A 20,220-nucleotide genomic window follows, 5' to 3' on the forward strand; every position below is an offset into this window, starting at 1 on the left:
TCTCCTTTCCCTCTCCTGACAGTCACTTATTTATCCATCTCCTATGTAGCCTTGGAGTGACTACCTCCCTGTGTTTTATATTTGTAACGAATCTAGATCACTTTTGTAGAGATCTGTTTCACTTTGACACAAAAGAGTCTTTTTCTGTTGATCAGTGTCAAAAAAAGCCAAATTAAACCTATTGAGCTTCAACCTTGTAAAAGAATAAAACATGAAAACCCCCGGGGGGGTTGGGTGAACACTTTTTATGGGCACTGCATATATCATGAAAAACTGGGGCTCAGCACCAAATATTGCAACATCCTACTTGGCACAGCCTCTCAATGCATCCTTTCTCTGTTGACCATTACTCAATCCCACATGCTTCAGTTTTGTTTAATGAGCTCTATATAACCATATAAGGAGTGGTGTCTTAGAAAGGCAGCGTCCATTATTAAGGACCTTCAGCACCCAGGGCATACCCTTTTAGACAATAGGTGCAGAAGTAGACCATTCGGCCCTTCGAGCCTACACCGCCATTTTGAGATCATGGCTGATCATCTACTATCGATACCCGGTTCCTACCTTGTCCCCATATCCCTTGATTCCCCTATCCATAAGATACCTATCTAGCTCCTTCTTGAAAGCATCCAGAGAATTGATCTCCACTACCTTCCGAGGCAGTGCATTCCAGACCCCCACAACTCTCTGGGAGAAGAAGTTTTTACTTAACTCTGTCCTAAATGACCTTACCCCTTGTTCTCAAACCATGCCCTCTGGTACTAGACTCTCCCAGCATTTGGAACATATCTCCTGCCTCTATCTTGTCCAATCCCTTTATAATCTTATATGTTGAAATCAGATCCCCTTCTCAATCTCCTTAATTCCAGCGGGTACAAGCCCAGTCTCTCTAACCTCTCTGCGTAAGACAGTCCAGGCATCCCAGGAATTAACCTTGTGAATCTACGCTGCACTTCCTCTACAGCCAGGATCTCCTTCCTTAACCCTGGAGACCAAAACTGTACACAATACTCCAGGTGTGGTCTCACCAGGGCTCTGTACAAATGCAAGAGGATTTCCTTGCTCTTGTACTCAATTCCCTTTGTAATAAAGGCCAACATTCCATTCGCCTTCTTCACTGCCTACTGCACTTGCTCATTCACCTTCGGTGACTGATGAACAAGGACTCCTAGATCTCTTTGTATTTCTCCCTTACCTAACTCTACACTGTTCAGATAATAATCTGCCTTCCTGTTCTTACTCCCAAAGTGGATAACCTCACACTTATTCACATTAAACATCATCTGCCAAGTATCTGCCCACTCACCCAGCCTATCCAAGTCACCCTGAATTCTCCTAACATCCTCATCACATGTCACACTGCCACCCAGCTTTGTATCATCAGCAAATTTGCTGATGTTATTCTCTATGCCTTCATCTAAATTGTTGACGTAAATCATAAACAGCTGTGGTCCCAATACCGAACCCTGTGGCACCCCACTAGTCACCTCCTGCCATTCTGAGAAACACCCATTCACCACTACCCTTTGCTTTCTATCTGCCAACCAGTTTTCTATCCATGTCAATGTCTTCCCCCCAATGCCATGAGCTTTGATTTTACCCACCAATCTCCTATGTGGGACCTTATCAAATGCCTTCTGAAAATCGAGGTACACTACATCCACTGGATCTCCCCTGTCTAACTTCCTGGTTACATCCTCGAAAAACTCCAACAGATTAGTCAAGCATGATTTACCCTTGGTAAATCCATGCTGTTCAATCCAAGCTGGCTCGGCCCAATCCTATCACTGCTATCTAGATATGCCACTATTTCATCCTTAATAATGGACTCTAGCATCTTCCCCACCACCGATGTCAGGCTGACAGGTCGATAGTTCTCTGTTTTCTCCCTCCCTCCTTTCTTAAAAAGTGGGATAACATTAGCCATTCTCCAATCTTAGGAACTGAACCTGAATCTAAGGAACATTGGAAAATGATTACCAATGCATCCGCATTTTCCAGGGCCACCTCCTTTAGTACCCTAGGATGCAGACCATCTGGACCTGGGGATTTGTCAGCCTTCAGTCCCATCAGTCTACTCATCACCGTTTCCTTCCTAATGTCAATCTGTTTCATTTCCACTGTTACCCCATGTTCTTGGCCCATCCATACATCTGGGAGATTGCTTGTGTCTTCCCTAGTGAAGACAGATCTGAAGTACTTATTAAATTCTTCTGCCATTTCTCTGTTTCCCATAACAATTTCACCCAATTCATTCTTCAAGGGCCCAACATTGTTTTCAACTATCTTCTTTCTCTTCACATACCTAAAAAAGCTTTTGCTAACTTCCTTTATATTCCTGGCTAGCTTGCATTCGTACCTCATTTTTTCTCCCCGTATTGCCTTTTTATTTAAGTTCTCTTGTTCCTTAAAAATTTCCCAATCATCTGTCCTCCCACTCACCTTAGCTCTGTCATACTTCCTTTTTTTTAATGCTATGCAATCTCTGACTTCCTTTGTCAACCACTGTGGCCCCTTTCCCCCCCTTTGAATCCTTCCTTCTCCGGGGGATGAACTGATTTTGCACCTTGTGCTTTATTCCCAAGAATACCTGCCATTGCTGTTCCACTGTCTTTTCTGCTAGGATATCTGTCCAGTCAACTTTGGCCAGCTCCTCCCTCATGGCTCCATAGGTTCCCCTGTTCAACTGCAACACTGACACCTCCGAGCTGCCCTTATCCTTCTCAAATTGCAGATAAAACTTATCATATTATGATCACTACCTCCTAATGGCTCCTTTACTTCAAGATCGCTTATCAAATCCTGTTAATTACATAACACTAAATTTTCTCACTGTTACCATCAGGTAAGAGGTATAGGAACCTGAAGGCACACACTTACTAATTCAGGAACAGCTTCTTCCCCTCTGCTATCTGATTCCTAAATGGACGTTGAACACTACCTTTTTTAATATATATTATTTCTGGGTTTTGCACAATTTTTCATCTATTCAATATATCTATACTGTAATTGATTTATTTATTATATTTTTTCCTTCTATATTATGTATTGCATTAAACTGCTGCTGCTAAGATAACAAATTTCCCAACACATGCTGGTGATGATAAGCCTGATTCTGATTCTGATACTAGTAGTGGAGGTTGGGGTTTGGGTGGGGTGCATTTCATGGCTGATGTAATTCTGAAGGACAAGCATGAGATTTACTGGGGTCCCAGTGTGGCATTTTGCTGAGGTGACCTGGAAGGACCAATGAAACTCAGTCTCATGCAACATTGTACAATCACCTTCCCCTCCCACTGCCAATCATGGAACAGAGAACACTTATCTGACCAAGGTCAGATAACAATTTGATGGAGGCACATCGTCAGCGGAAATATGTCAGCTGCTCGGGGCATAAAATTCAAAACTCCAGCTTGTGGGTATAAACAATTCCTAATCTGTATCCAATACCTCAGCCAAAGCAGAGCAAAGTACAAATGTATATATTAGTCAAGGTCTGGGAAGTTAATGAAATTGATTACCCTTATTTGTTACATCTCCAGTGAAACATACAGTAAAATGCACCAACTGTGTCAACAATCAACATAGTCTAAGGATGCACTGTGGACATCCTACAAGTGTCACCATCTTTATCCTTGAGTGGTCTTTCTCACTCCCTAGCTATCCTTTTGCTCTTGATGTATCCTTAGAATATCTTGGGATTCTCTTTAATCCTACTTGCCAAAGACTCTTCATGGCACCAGCTGTCTTATCTAATTCCCTTCCTGAGTTCTTTGCTACTTCAAATGAAGTTTATTATCTGAAGTTCCACGTCTCAAGTTGCACTGCAGTGGACTTGTGTTTAATTGTGTCTTTGATTTTTGTTGTTGTTGTGCTAGGAACTTGCTTTAGCACAGTATTTTTTGTTTCACCGTGTAAGTATACCTATACATATTTGTTGTCTGTACCTACATGCCTGCGATGCTGCTGCAAGCAAGTTTTGCACGACAATAAATTGGATTCGACTTGAGTTCAAAGTAAATTTAATATCAAAGTATATATACAGTATATTCATATATTAAATGCTGAACTGAAGTTTATAAGCAGCAGCCTAGCATTTCTGGGATAAGACAGAGTGAAGGGCAAAGGGTATGGCATCGACAGTGGATCAAGGCTTTTAATGCACTCATGACCAGCTGCTCAAAGCATTTTATAATCGTTGATGCTAATGCCATCAGACAATAGTCAATTAGACAGATTACTGTCACCTTCTTTGGTACTGGAATAATGGTTGCTGCCTTGAAAACTGAGGGGACAATGGAGGGATGTTGAATATGAACTGTCAGCACCTCAGTTAGCTGGACTGCACAGTCTTGCAGAACCCAATCCCGTATACTATCAGGCCCCGCAGTTTTGCATAGGTTGACTCAGCCTAGGGTCTTCCTCCCCTCAGCTTCAGCCATATGGAGTGTCTTCTCCCTGGGTGCCTTCCTTGCCAGCACATTGTTCTATGCATCAGACCGGGTGTAAAAGACATTCAGCCTATTAGGGGAGTGAGGGATCCTGGTCACTGACATTCAGGGTCGACTTGTAGTCTGTAATCCCCTGCCGCATGTGCCTTGTGTGCCTGGTATTGCAGAATTGGTTGTATACTCTCTGAGAAAGCTCCCGTTTCACCTTCCTGATGGAGTTCTTGCTCCCTGAGAGCTGTCGCACACCCTTACCACCACATACCACCCCCCCCCCCCCACCACCAATCTAAAGGAAGCATCACGATCCCTCAGTCATGCATGGACCTCTATAGTAAGCCATGGCTTTGCATTTGCCTTTGCCGGGATGTGTTTCGTGATGGTAACATCCTCAGTACACTTCTCTATGTTGTTGGTTGCAACGTCCATATATTCCTCGATGTTAATATGATTGCCGTGGTTAACACCTTCCCTAAACATTCTTCAGTTTGTGCTATAAAAGCAGTCCTGTATTGCTGAGATTCCATCCTCAGGCCAAGTTTTCACTACCTTTAGAACTGGCTTGGCCCATTTGATCAGTGGTTTGTAAACTGGAACTAGCATAACAAGTAAATGATCTGAAAGCCCAATGTGGGACTGGAGAACTGCTTTATATTCACCTGGTATGTTATTATAAATCAGGTCTAGTATTTATTTTCGCCTCTGGTAGGTGGGATTTAGGAGGAATTTAGAAAACTGCAAATAAAAATTGAGAACATGAGTTGGAAAGAGTCTTTAAAAATAAATTTGTAGGTTGTGGAATCAGTTCAGAGTTGTGGTGAGGGAAGCTATCCACAATGGTTCAGGAGCCTGATGGTTGTAGGGTAATAACTGTTCCTAAACTTGATCTGATTTGAGTTGATTTGATTCCAAAGATAATGATTAAAGATTCACTTTGTTTGTCATATGTACAAACCCCATTTCCAGAAAAGTTGGGATATTTTCAAAAATACAATAAAAACAAAAATCTGTGATATCTTAATTCACATGAACCCTTATTTAACTGACAAATGTACAAAGAAAAGGTTTTCAATAGTTTTTCTGACCAACTTAATTGTATTTTGTAAATATACACAAATTTAGAATTTGATGGCTGCAACACACTCAACAAAAGTTGGGAAGAATTAAAATAAGATTGAAAAGTGCACAGAATATTCAAGTAACACCGGTTTGGAAGACTCCACATTAAGCAGGCTAATTGGTAGCAGGTGAGGTATCATGACTGGGTATAAAAGTAGCGTCCAGCAAAGGCTCAGTCTTTGCAAGCAAGGATAGGTCATGGCTCACCCCTTTGTGCCAAAATTTATGAGAGAATTGTTAGTTCAAAAGGAAAATTTCCCAAAGCAAGATTGCAGAGAATTTAGGTCTTTCAATATCTACAGTACATAATATTGTGAAAAGATTCAGAGAATTCAGAGACATCTCAGTGCGTAAAGGGCAAGGTCGGAAACCACCGTTGAATGTGCGTGATCTTCGAGCCCTCAGGTGGCACTGCCTAAGGAACCATCACGCTACTGTGACAATTATAGCCACCTGGGCTTGGGAGTACTTTGGAAAACCATTGTCACTTAACACAGTCCGTCGCTGATGTTACATAATGGTAAACATGCCTCTGTCCCAACTTTTGTTGAGTGTGTTGCAGCCATCAAGTTCTAAATTTGTGTATATTTACAAAATACAATTAAGTTGGTCAGTAAAACTATTGAAAATCTTTTCTTATTACTTTTGTCAGTTAAATAAAGGTTCACGTGAATTAACATATCACAGATTTTTGTTTTTATTGCATTTTGGAAAATAACCCAACTTTTCTGGAAATGGGGTTTGTACATTGAAATATGATGAAATGCATCATTCACATCAAATCAAATCAGAGAGGACCACGCTTCCAGCACCAACATACCATGCCAACAATTCACTAACCAGATCACCTGGAGGAAACCCTCGGGGTCAAAGGGAGAATGTACAAGTTTCTTACAGACAACGATTGGTGACCACTGGCACTGTAACAGCATTATGCTAACAACTGTGCTATCGTATCACCCTGTTGCCCATGCACTCACTTTCCTAATCTCGCACCAGAAATTCCTGTCTGCAGGAAGAGTGAACTGCAACCCCCCCCCCCCACCCTCAGCGCTGCATGCTTCATCAACAATGACAATGAGACAGTGTACAGTGAGGTAGAGTGGCTTGTAGAATGGTTCGAGAACAACAACTTGAGTCTCATTGTGGGCAAGACTAAAGATATAATTGTGGACTTTAGGAAGGTGCATGCTGACCACTCTTCATTGCACACTCTTCCATGGAGAGAGTTTGGAGCACCAAGTCTCTGGGAGTGCACACTTTACACAATCTCACCTGGTCCATCAACACCACCACCTTAGTCAAAAAGGCAAAGCAGCATCTCCACTTTCTAAGGAAATTGATGTGAACGAGTCTCCCCTACCCCACCCCATTCAGAACAATTCTTACAAGAGCACCATTGAGAGTTTTCTGATCAACTCCCATCACCATCTGGTATGGGAATAGCAAGGTATCTATGTCATGTGGGGGTTGGTTTACTTGTCGGTCAAAAGCCAGTCATCACCTGGTTCGTTTGATGTATATAACAGTTCTTTCCCCTTGGTTGTCTTGTATACCATGGCACTGCTGTCCGGTTTCATGCACCTCAGGGTGTATGAATAGCACATGTGGGAAGATTGACTTCTCTTTCCTTTTGTCTCCAGGGATTCCTCTTCACACTGAGGTTGTGACCAATGCTGAGGAACCATTGGGAAAATATGTTCCAGACTCACACTCTTAGCTAAGTATTCGTTTGTTGAAAATTTTGTTTTGTAGTTTGTGTAACTTGGGGGGGGGGGGGTTCTTAGATGTTTAGTCAAATCTTTTTACTGTTTGTAAATAAACTATTAATATGCTTATTTGTAGTCAGTATCTTCTGTTTCACTCACCAAACCTGTGAACTTGCTTCCATATTACATTTGCTGCTGCAAGCAGCAGGGCTAGGCTGATTGAGGAGAAGATGAATATCTTTAGAAACTTATTGAAGAGTGAGAGCACTCCCAATGAGCAATGCTGAGTCCCAGGGTGGACTGACAACGATGCTGAATTTGGGAGTCTGGCCAACCTACCAACGGGTTATGGGTCACGCATAGATTGGTCAGAACAGTTAGATTTCCCTGGGGCTGAAACAGGACACCACATCATGTCCATACTTAACACATCAGCATTTCCCAGAAGAAGGGATAGCCAGAGGAATGCTTTCTGGCTGTTTGCAGCCATCATAAGGCACCAGCACTGAGCTGTTGCAATGGAGATGCTAAGTTGGCAACGTTCCACTCTGGGGGAAGTTCTGCAGTTGGCGCAGACCCAGACTGCAGAGCTAGAAGACAAGAATACGGAGTTCACCTGTCAGCTAATGAAGGTACAGCAATTAGAGGCTGCCCAGCAGGCTAATTGGCAACCAGATCCTGTTAAGGTCTGAACCTTGCTTGATGTGTGTGGATGAGAGTTGGGAATGTCTGGCTGGATGGTGAAAATGGGAAAGTGAGGGTAGAGTGGACTCTTAGGATTTCCTCTCCTCTATGAACCTGAAAGAGTATTGTTACGTACCCATGGATATCTTGTACCTGTCACATGACCATGATGTAATTGAGTCTATGCTGGGCATGAGGTAATGGTCTTGTGATGGTGGAGTAATGTAATTTTCCCATCAGTGAGAGGTCATGTGATAGTTTTTTTTTCAACAGGGTTTAAAAGGAGAACCCCTCCCTGTGATGGGGGGCAGTTTGTGGTTGAATTCGTTCAGTGACTGTGTTTTGCTGCGTATTCGATGTTATGACGCGGTTTTGTTTTAAAGTGGAGTTTTACTTTCTGCCTTAAGTCTCAAAGGTTATTGTCGGCAGCTTTGCTACAATACTGCCAGTTCAGTTAAACTCCAGTCAGAGAGTGTAGATTTATTGAAGTTCGGAAAACTGGAAGAATCGAGGAAAGTTGATGTTGTCGGCTGTAAAACAGGTTCGACCTTTATTTAATCTTCGTACGAGGAATTAGTAACTTGTGTCTTTGATAACTCCTGCTTTGCCAAAAGAGCAGAGAGTTGGATGCAGAGTTTCGTCAAGGAAAGGTCAGTGCCTTTAAGCCATTTTATTTCCTACATCGTAAATCCCTCGGTAAAGCATACTTCGGCTGGGATCAGCAGTAATGTTGTGAAAGAGGATTTAATTACTGCAAGAATAGTCTCTCCCTTAACTGACTGTGTAAATCATTTTGGACTCTTTGCAATACTACTTTAAAGAACTGTTTTCGCATTATCGCTTTAAGAACTGTTTGAGCTGCCGTAACGCAGCTGACTTCTGGTTAAGTTAGTCGTTTGTTTACTTCTGTTTTTTTTTAAGCAGTGTATAATAAATGTTTTATTTGTTATAAAAAACATGTTTCAATTATATATTCATTGTTGCTGGATCATAACAGTACAGGCCAGTCCAATGATCACATGGTCTATACCCACTATGGGGCATTGACCCATGACTTCTACCTCCCTTTGAGACAACAGAGATCAGAGAGTTCTCCATTAAGTAATTGACAAGATGAGGGCATAGGTATAGCCAGAAGCCTGCAGAGTCACTGGTCACAAGGCTGTAGACAATATGGGATGAGGGGGGTTATTAGAGTGAGCCATGCTAATAGAGGGATGGGTGTTTTCCAGAGCCTACCATCCCAACACGCAATCAATAACACCTTAAGGATGCTGTTCACTTCAACCGAGCACGACGCATTATTTTGAGATCGAGTGGCAGCGAAGGGCAGGTTCAGGTATCCTTCCCTCTTTGACTAGGATTTGAAGCCCTGAGCGGAATAGAGCACAGTAGAGAGAGGCACTAAACCCTTTTGCCAGTGTGCTCTTATGTCAGAATGGCGAGCTGGTGGATGCTGACATTCCTGCAGATGGCATTTGAAGTTGCACACCAGACCGGCATGTCAGATTGCTGGATTGTTATGAGGGCTCCTAACTACACCATGGAAAGAATGCCTCTAATACCTTGTGATGACAAGGAAAAAGACTTGGGGAGATTTATCTAGTGTCTCGGGTTTTGGCATTACATTTTGGGGAAGTCAGGAGGAAGTAGTCTATTCCAGCCAACCTCAACCCATGGTATGATAGTAGCCTTAAGGAACTTTAGCCTTAGTAACACCCGGTGCAATATGCGCTTCAAAGACTGGTATTTCCCTATGTATCATCTGTTTAACTGAAAGGTCCCGACTTAAAGTAATTCCCCACCTGACAGGGAAGGGAAAGGAATGTTGATGTAGGTGGTATGATAAGCACAGGTACAAGTCAGTAGGATATGGCAAGTGTGAGCAGGAACAGTACCCTGGGATGACTGTGTCTATGTCAGATGGTGCTGTGAAGGTGGGCACTCCCCAAACATGGAATGGCACTTACTGGCTGTGCAGCTTGTAGGCCTACCCATGGCTCCCCACAGAGTGGTGCAGCTGTTGTTGTCTGCAATATTTGATGCCGTACGTATGCTACTTCAAAGCTCTGGATAAGCATCTTGCCCATGCTGGTCAGCATAGTAAGAGGGCTTTATAGAGGAAGAAAGTTTTTGGACGATAGCCTTCCCCAGCATGATACGGCCAGACTGTCCAGGGAACTGGTATCAATGGCTCACAAAGAACGATGGCACTTGTGCTGTTATTGGTCAAGAATGCTGCATCTACTATTACAATTAATGAAAAAAACCTGGAGGTTGGAACAGAACATTTATCATGTACAGTGCAGCCATATAGTTCTGTTCCACTCGTAATCATACATAAGCATTGAACACATTCACACACACAGGATAAAGCTCAAACGTTTATTGATAGATGGACAAGCCTGCGAAATCGACCAAACACATGATGTCACTTGACAGGCTGATAAACAGTCACACAGTGGATATGACATCTCTCCACCCACAAGTTTTTAAGTGAAACTAACTTAATAATACTCCACCGATTTTCTGGTCCATTCTGATCGGTGCAATCCAGGAACTCCAGGATCAAGTGTTGGATGGGATTTGGTGCTTTCAACTGGGGATTCTGCTTCGATTGGTTGTGGTGCTAACCTGTCTTGTTTACCACCTCCTTCTGGAATGAGGAATTCACTTGGCCATCTCCTGATGCAGTCTAGATGTTGGCAGCATACACTACCATCCTCAAGAGATGAAGTAACTTGTTGGCCCTCCATCACCACAACTTCTCCTTTCATCCGCCTTCAGCTCTCAGGACTCCAGTGAGCGTAAACTGGATCTCACACCCCAAAGTTCCGATGTTTTGTATTTGAATTGTACTACACTTTCATTGTCTTTTGTCTGTCTCTTACTCAATCTTCTGGCTCTGGGTGCAATCAATCCCAACAGGAACACAACCTGCAGCCCATCAGAAATTCAGATGGAGAGAAACTGGTAGTTTGTGAGGTTATTCAGTACCAGAACAAAAACCAGTTAATCCTAGTGTGTATGTCACAATACAATTTTTGTATCCACTACTTGACAGTCTAAACAGCTCTTTCAACCATGCTGTTTGATAATGGGTGATAAGGGGACGTATGTTGCAATCAAACTCCATTGTCTTGTAAAAGTAGTTTGAATTCTTCACTAAACACAGGACCATTATCACAGACCACAGTATTGGGAATCCATGCATAATAAATAGTGTGGGTAAAATGTTTATTGTCATCTGGCTGGTTGAAGTCTTCTCCACTTAGCCCTTGATTCATTGAGAATATGTATCAATGACTACCAATAGTATTGACCATCTAATAGACCTGGGTAGTCCACATATAAATGTCTCCAGGGTTTGGTTGGCCAATAGACCCATAGGTACAAGAATGTTTATAGGTCAGGACTGCTGGCATGGATCGCATGTGTGAACAATGTGCTCAATGTCTTCATCGATTTTCAGCCACCAGACATAATTCTGGGCTAGTGCCTTCATACATAATATTTCTGGATGTGCGTGATTGTAACTCTTCCAGGATAGGGGACCATAATCATGTAGGAATTACAATATGACTTCTCCACAGTAGACAGCATTGTAGATGCTAAGCTTGTTTTGACGCTTGGCATCTCCAAACCCATACCAGCTCCTCCAATACCTTGACAGGCTTTACTGATATCCCAATCAGCTCCTCGACACCTCGGCCGGTTCCACCACTGACACCAATCCAGCTACTACGATCAATGAGCAACTCACTGATGGAGTAACCCTGCATTAGCTGATGTTCATGGAGTAGAATTGTCTTTGGATCATACAAAAATAAGTTTAGAAAGAGAAAAGCACCTTTGGTTGGCCCCAAGAGGCCAATGCATTTGCACTGCCACCATCTTACGGTAAGTCTACCAATTTCCGCCTCTTAGAGTTGCATAGATATTTTCTATCTTTGGAATTTGGTATGTCTTAGTGGGTGGGCATGAGTTCATTGTGACCTTGCAATTTCCACATGTTCTTACACTCCCAACACTCTTGACTACCGGCATTCTAGGGGTTACCCAAAGTGAAAGTCTCAGAGGTTCACTGATCCTGTTTTCTTGTAATCACATAAGCACTGCCTCTACTTTGGGGTGAAGCATCTTACTGGTACTCTACATGATCTGCCAGAAGGAGCTTACGAAAGGTTCAAAAAAACAGGTAATGACAGAGATCTAGAAGATTAAAAGGCTAGCAGGAAGGAGTGTAAGAATGAAATTAGGAGAGCCAGAAGGGGCCATGAGAAGGCTTTTGTGTACAGGATTAAGGAAAACAGAAAGGCATTCTGCAAGGCATTCTACAAGTACGTGAAGAGCAAGAGGATAAGTCGTGAGAGAATAGGACCAATCAAGTGTGACAGTGGAAAAGTATGCATGGAACCAGAGGAGATAGCAGAGATACTTAATGAATACTTTGCTTCAGTATTCTCTATGGAAAAGGATCTTGGCGATTGTAGGGATGACTTACAGTGGACTGAAGAGCTTGAGCATATAGATATTAAGGAAGAGGATGTGCTGGAACTTTTGGAAAGCATGAAGTTGGATAAGTCACTGGGACTGGATGAGATGTACCCCAGGCTACTGTGGGAGGCAAGGGAGGAGATTGCTAAGCCTCTGGCGATGATCTTTGCATCATCAATGGGGATGGGAGAGGTTCCGGAGGATTGAAGGATGTTGTGGATGTTGTTCCCTTATTCAAGAAAGGGAGTAGAGATAGCCCAGGAAATTATAGACCAGTGAGTCTTACTTCAGTAGTTAGTAAGTTGATGTAGAATATCCTGAGAGACAGGATTTATGAACATTTGGAGAGGTGTTAATATAATTAGGAATAATCAGCATGGTGTTGTGAAAGGCAGGTCGTGCCTTATGAGCCTGATTGAATTTTTTGAGGATGTGTCTAAACACATTGATGAAGGTTGAGCAGTAGATGTAGTGCATATGGATTTCAGCAAGGCACTTGACAAGGTACCCCAATGCAAGGCTTATTGAGAAAGTAAGGAGGCATGGGATCCAAAGGGACATTGCTTTGTAGATCCAGAACTGGCTTGCCCACAGAAGGCAAAGTATGGTTGTAGATGGATCATATTCTGCATGGAGGTCAGTGATCAGTGGTGTGCCTCAGGGATCTGCTCTGGGACCCCTTCTCTTCATAATTTTTATAAATGACCTGGATGAGGAAGTGGTGGGATGGGTTAGTAAATCTGCTGATGACACAAAGGTTGGGGGTGTTGTGGATAGTGTGGAGGGTTATTTTTAATGGTAAGACTCTTGGCAGTGTGGAGGATCAGAGGGATCTTGGGATCCAAGTCCACTCAAAGCAGCTGTGCAGGTTGACTCTGTGGTTAAGAAGGCATACAGTGCATTGACCTTCATCAATCATGGGGTATGAGTTTAAGGGCCAAGAGGTAAGTTGCAGCTCTACAAGACCCTGGTCAGACCCCACTGTGCTCAATTCTGGTCACCTCACTACAGGAAGGATGTGGAAACCATAGAAAGGGTGCAGAGAAGATTTACAAGGATGTTGCCTGGATTGGGGAGCATGTCTTATGAGAAAAGGTTGAGTGAACTTGGCCTTTTCTCCTTGGAGCAACAGAGGATGAGAGGTGACCTGATAGAGGTGTACAAGGAGATGAGAGGCATTGATCATGTGGATAGTCAGAGGCTTTTTCCCAGGGCTGAAATGGCTAGCATGAGGTGCTTGGAAGTAGGTACAGAGGAGATGTCAGGGGTAGGTTTTTTACGCAGAGAGTGGTGAGTGCGTGGAATGGGCTGCCGGTGGCGGTACTCATCCAGCCAAGTGGTGAGTATTCCATTACACTACTGAACTAAGCCTTGTAGATGGTGAACAGGCTTTGGGGAGTTTGACCTGCTTCAGTAGCCATGGTGTTTATATGGCTAGACAAGTTCACTTTCCTGTCAGTGGTAACCCCCAGGATATTGATGGTAGGGGATTCAATGATGGTGATGCCACTGAACGTCAAGGGATGATGGTTAACGCCTCTCTTGCCTGGTACTTGCGTGCTTCGAATGTTACTTGCCTCTTGTCAGCCCAAGCTTCGATATTGTCCAGGTGCTGCTGCATTTGGGTATGAATGGTGTTACTACCTAAGGAGTCACGAATGGTGCGGAATATTGTGCATTCATGTGCTAACATGCCCCCTTCTGACCTTATAATGGAAGGAAGGTCAGTGATAAAGCAGCTGAAGATCATTGGTCTTAGGACACTTCACTGAGGCACTCCTGCAGTGATGTCCTGAAGATGAGATGATTGACCTCCAACCACCACAACCATCTTCCTTTGCGTCAGGTATGATTCCAACCAGCGGAGGGTTTTCCTGCTAAGTCCCATTGACTCCATTTTAGCTAGGGCACCTTGAAGCCATACTCGGTCAAATGCTGCCTTGATGTCGAGGATCTATCACTCTCACCTCACCTCATGTATTTAGCTCATTGCTCCATTTTTAGACCAAAGAGGTGATAGGGTGAGTGGCCTTGACAGAACCCAAGCTGGGCGTCCGTAAGCAAGTTATTGCCAAGTAGGTGCTGCATGATGGCACTATTGATAACCCCTTCCATTACTTAGCTGATGATTGAGAGTAGGCCGATAGAGTGGTAATTGGTTAAGTTAGACTTGTCCTGTTTCTTGTGTACAGTAAATACCTGGGCATTTTTCCACATGCTTGAATTCACCCTATCCATAATTTTTTATGCCTCTGCCAAATCTCTGCTCATTCTTCTACATTCTAGGGAATAATCTGTTCGCCTTTCTGTTTAACTCAGATCCTCAAGTCCTGACAACATCCTTCTAAATATTTTTTGCACTCTTTCGCTCTTATTGATATCTTTCCTGTGGTAGGAGACCAGAACTGGTCACAATACTCCAAATTAGGCTTCACCAACACATTATGTAACTTCAACATAACATCCCAACACCTGTACTTAATACTTTGATTTATGAAGACCAACGTGCCAAAATCTCTCTTTACGACCCTATCTACCTGTGATGCCACTTCTTCCTAAAGCATAACACCTCACACAGCCATTTGTCAGCCCATTTTCCCAGCTGAATCATATCCCACTGCAAGCTTTGATGGTCTTCCTTGCTGTCTACTACACCCCTGACCTTGGTCACATTTGTAAATTTGCTGATCTTGTTTACCACGTTATTATCCAGATCATTGATAAAGATGACAAATGACAATGGACCCGGCACTGATCCCTGAAGCACACCACTCCATTCAGAGAGGCAACCATCTACTGCCACTCTCTAGCTTCTCCTGCAAAGCCAATGTCTAATCTAATTTACTATCTCATCTTGAATGTCAAGTGATTGAATGTTCTTGACCAACCTCCCAGAGGGGACTTGTTAAAGGCCTTGTTAAAGTTCATGTAGACAACATCCACTGCTTTACTTTCACAAGTTCCCTGGTAGCTTCTTGGAAAATCTCTCTAAGATTGGTAGACAAGACCTAACACACACAAAAGCATGTTGAATTGAATTAACTTGATTACTTACATCCTTCACATACATGAAGAATAACAATCTTTATGTAACCATCTAAATGTGCAATGTGCAATTTATAGTAATTTGTAATCATTAGTATGTATGTAACCCCCGGGTCGCCTCAGGCTCGCTCAGCTCGTTCTCGTCTAGGGGGAGCAGCCTTCGGCCCCGCCAAACTGGGTAATCAGCTGGTGTGGATGCTGTGTGATGTCCCCAACACGACAAATAACAGACAGTACACCATATGCGATTAAATGAGTACAATTTATAAAGGTTACTATAACTAAGTGATTAATAACGATACAGTATATATGAAGAGAAAATTAAAGAAAAGGCGCCAAACTTATCAAAGTCCAAACCACTTCATGCACAGCCGTTGGAGCTCAATTTCTGAAGTCTTCTGGCCATCATTCGATCCCCTCCGAATTCCCCGACTCGCAGCTCAGGACCCTCCGAACTCCTCGGACTCTCCAAACAGCTCAGGACCCTCCGAGTGGTCAACCAAGCACATCTAGCTTCATCCCCCCCCCCCCTCCTTGGAGAATCTCCCGGCCTCGGACCCCCCTTTGGGGTCCGATCCTCGCCCAGCTTAGAGCATTGCGTCCTCTCTCTCGACCCCCTCGCGCCGATCTGCCCAAAAGCCCGTCAACAAAAGCTTACAGACTCAGAAGAAAGAACATTAATCCCCATTTGGTTTACAAAGGAATACCATTCTCGTTATCAGTAAATTAGCATTCCTGCTAGTTAACAAAAAAGAAGAAACCCTCTTTACACTCTCCCTCCACCAAATAAAAGTCATGTCCTCATGACTACTAAATAACTCGCCACCTTTCCTGCCAACACACCGTAACCCAAGCACAAACAGTGACATCTCCTCCCCACACAGTAACCCTCACGCCCTGTTCCTCAGGCGCTACTTAGGCCAACTATCTGGGAGTTCCCTAACCCTTCTGAGGCCTCCGTACCCCCTCACCTAAACCCTTCAGGCTCGGACACAACTGGGGATACCTTGGGCCCACTACCAACTCCTCTCTCAACCCCTCACTCATGCCCCACACTGCACACAGCTAACCCTCCCCACTACACCTGACTCAATGGGAGAAGGGCCAAAGGTCTCTTCCTCAATCGAGGGAAAGTCAGCAAAAGGCAGCATGTACCACACATCCAGCACATCATCCATAGAATCTGTATTCTTCCTCATTCCTGTGATCGGTAGCTGCTGTTTGATCTTCTCCAAACGGAAACACGTGGCCTGCACTGCTCCCGCAGTCTCTTCAGCCTCCTGTTCAGTATTCACTGCACTTCTCTCCAGCTTTTTCTTCCTCATGACTTCTTCCAGATCAACTTTCAGGTTTCGCACTTCATTTGAACTGTCGATGGTCATCTTCAGGTTCCCTTCAAGCTTCCGCTTCTCTCTTCTGAGATTCGTCTGTAATTTCTTCACCTCCGCAAACTCCCCTCTCCGGGTTCTCAGTTTGCTATTACCCTCAGTCAGACAACTTTCTTCATTCTCTCCAACTTGTAAGTCTTCCGACTGGTTCCAGATCGCTTTCTCCAGTCTCTCCATCTTCATTTCAAACTTGATTCCGTAGAGACAGTCACTCACAAGCTGCGACCTTCGCCAGCCCTGGCACGTGTCCAGGGCATGTAGTTCTCAGCTGCTCCTGCAACGACCTCACTTCATATTCTCCTGAGGCAAGTCCAAATACCAAGAGATCATCCACATACACCAAAACTCCAAACGCCTCCATATCCCCTATGGTCTTCCACCTGCCCCGCAGGAAGGTTGCAAGGGCTCCAGATATACCCTGTGGCATCTTTTCGGACCCGAAGACTCCTAGGGAATTTATAACGGCCGTCTTGTCCTTGTCAGCCCCACTCATCGGGATCTGGCAACATCCACTCCTCAGATCCAGCACCTTAAACCACTTCACACCACTCAGACAGGCCATCGCCTCTCTGGCCCTCAGGGACGTATTCTGGTCACTGACAGTGCGCCTCTTCAACGCAATACAATCCACACACACGCTGCCTACGTCTTCCACGGCTTCAGGGGCCAGTTGCCGCAACCTCTCTCTCTCCGAGGTGTCTTCAGCAGTCAACTCCCCTCCCTCGTGGTATTTCGCAGCGACCACTAAGAGGGTCTCACCCTCAGATACTTCCCCCAGAGACCCCAAGCCGTTCCCCCACTGGGCCTCCTCTAAGTTTCCCGACACCTCTCGAATCAACGGAACAACTGATCCCCTTGACAGATCCCCTTTGCACCACAAGCAATTTATCTGCCCCCCTAGGCAAAAAGGGATACCCTAAAAACTTCCCACCAATCTCCTGCCACGGATATGATAAGCCCCCCAGCTGCGGCATTTGACTTCCAGTCAAACCACACGCATTTTCCCACACTTTCCCAGAACTGGCAGCAGTCACTTCGAGGTAATTGCGCCCGACAGTTCTAACAAAGTCACCAGCCCGTCCCTGTCGCTTTTCCTCAGCCAAGCACTGCCACTCACCCAACAACTGAGAGGTCCGCTCCGCCCACGCTTCCGCCCCTTTAGGGCTGGACATTATTCCAATAATCGGGCGGAGCCCACCACTGCTGAAACATCCCAACCTGTCACTCCTCACTCTCCAAACAGTATGGACAACCCATGGTCCCATCACCATTTCGTCAGCACTAGTTGGAACTCGAACAACGACCTCGAGGCTAACAACAGCAGCCACCCCACCCAACACACACGCAGCGATAACCAGCAATCACACACCCACAAAGGCACAGCAGCTCTTCGCCGCAAACACTATTTAAAGAGGGTGATCACACAGCTTCCACAGAAATCAATCCCGGATGAGCCCCCCACAATGTAACCCCCTGGGTCGCCTCAGGCTCGCTCAGCTCGTTCTCGTCTAGGGGGAGCAGCCTTCGGCCCCGCCAAACTGGGTAATCAGCTGGTGTGGATGCTGTGTGATGTCCCCAACACGGCAAATAACAGACAGTACACCATATGTGATTAAATGAGTACAATTTATAAAGGTTACTATAACTAAGTGATTAATAACGATACAGTATATATGAAGAGAAAATTAAAGAAAAGGCGCCAAACTTATCAAAGTCCAAACCACTTCGTGCACAGCCGTTGGAGCTCAATTTCTGAAGTCTTCTGGCCACCATTCGATCCCCTCCGAACTTCCCGACTCGCAGCTCAGGACCCTCCGAACTCCTCGGACTCTCCAAACAGCTCAGGACCCTCCGAGTGGTCAACCAAGCACATCTAGCTTCATCCCCCCCCCTCCTTGGAGAATCTCCCGGCCTCGGACCCCCCTTTGGGGTCCGATCCTCGCCCATCTTAGAGCATTGCGTCCTCTCTCTCGACCCCCTCACGCCGATCTGCCCAAAAGCCCATCAACAAAAGCTTACAGACTCAGAAGAAAGAACATTAATCCCCATTTGGTTTACAAAGGAATACCATTCTCGTTATCAGTAAATTAGCATTCCTGCTAGTTAACAAAAAAGAAGAAACCCTCTTTACATGTACAACAGGACAGTGAATATAGCATAGAAATACAATTGTATCAGCATAAATTAATCAGTCTGATGGCCAGGTGGAAGAAGCTGTCCTGGAGTCTGTTGGTCCTGGCTTTTATGCTGTGGTACCGTTTCCCGGATGGTAGCAGCTGGAACAGTTTATGTTTGGGGTGATTCAAGTCCCCAATGATCTTTTCGGCCCTTTTTACACACCTGTCTCTGTAAATGTCCTGAATAGTGGGAAGTTCACATCTACTGATGCGTTGGCTGTCTGCACTCTCTGCAGAGTCCTGTAATTGAGGGAAGTATAGTTCCCATACCAGGCAGTATTGCAGCCAGACAGGATGTTCTCATTTGTGCCCTGTAGAAAGTCCTTAGGATTTGAGGATCCATACCAATCTTCTTCAACTTTCTAAGGTGAAAGAGGTACTGTTGTGCTTTTTGCTTCACACAGAGAGTATGTACAGACCACGTGAGATCTTCGGAGATGTGTATGCTGAGGAATATAAAGCTGTACACCCTTTCAACCCCCGATCCATTGATGTCAATAGCCTGTCTCTATTCCTCCTGTAGACCACAACCATCTCCTTTGTTTCTGCGACTATCCCTATCAGTCCCTGTCTATCCAAATACTTATATGTCTGGTTCCCTAGAATACCTTACAATAATTTATGCACTATAGATGTCAGGCTCAGCGGCCTATAATTGCCTGGGTTATTCTTAGAACCTTACTTAAAGGATGGAACAGCATTCCCTATCCTCCAATCCTCCAGCTCCTTACCCATGGATCAGGATGTTTTATATACCTCTGTGTAAAGGGGGGTTTCTTCTTTTTCTTTGTTACTGTGTATGTAATCAAAAGGGCTTTGTTTTGTTAACTTGCAGGAATGTTTCTTTGTTGCGAGAGAGTGCTGGGAGAATTGTATTCCTTTGTAAACCAAATGGGGATTAATGTCCTGAGTCTGTAAGCTTTTGTTGACGGGCTTTTGGGCAGATCAGCGCGAGGGGGTCGAGAGAGAGGTCGCAATGCTGTAAGCTGGGCGAGGAACGGACCCCAAGGGGGGGGGGGGGTCCGAGGCCAGGAGGTACTCCGAGGAGGGGGGATGAAGCTAGATGTGCTTGGTTGACCACTCGGAGGGTCCTGAGCTGCGAGTCAAGGAGTTCGGAGGGGATCGAATGGTGGCCAGAAGACTTCAGAAATTG

The 20,220-nt window shown here is 44.5% G+C and overlaps 1 protein-coding gene across 1 annotated transcript in view; it reads left to right on the forward strand.

Annotated features, from left to right (window-relative positions):
• Positions 1-10,739: 10,739 nt before the first annotated feature.
• LOC132379074 (sorbitol dehydrogenase-like) overlaps positions 10,740-20,220 on the forward strand; it is a 95,601-nt gene continuing 86,120 nt past the window's right edge. The window contains exon 1 of the mRNA XM_059946611.1: positions 10,740-10,761. The gene's annotated coding sequence lies outside the window, so the exon portion shown is untranslated. The remainder of the gene's footprint in view (positions 10,762-20,220) is intronic.

This window comes from Hypanus sabinus, chromosome 21 (genome assembly GCF_030144855.1).
Source record: "Hypanus sabinus isolate sHypSab1 chromosome 21, sHypSab1.hap1, whole genome shotgun sequence".
Taxonomy (NCBI): Eukaryota; Metazoa; Chordata; class Chondrichthyes; order Myliobatiformes; family Dasyatidae; genus Hypanus; species Hypanus sabinus.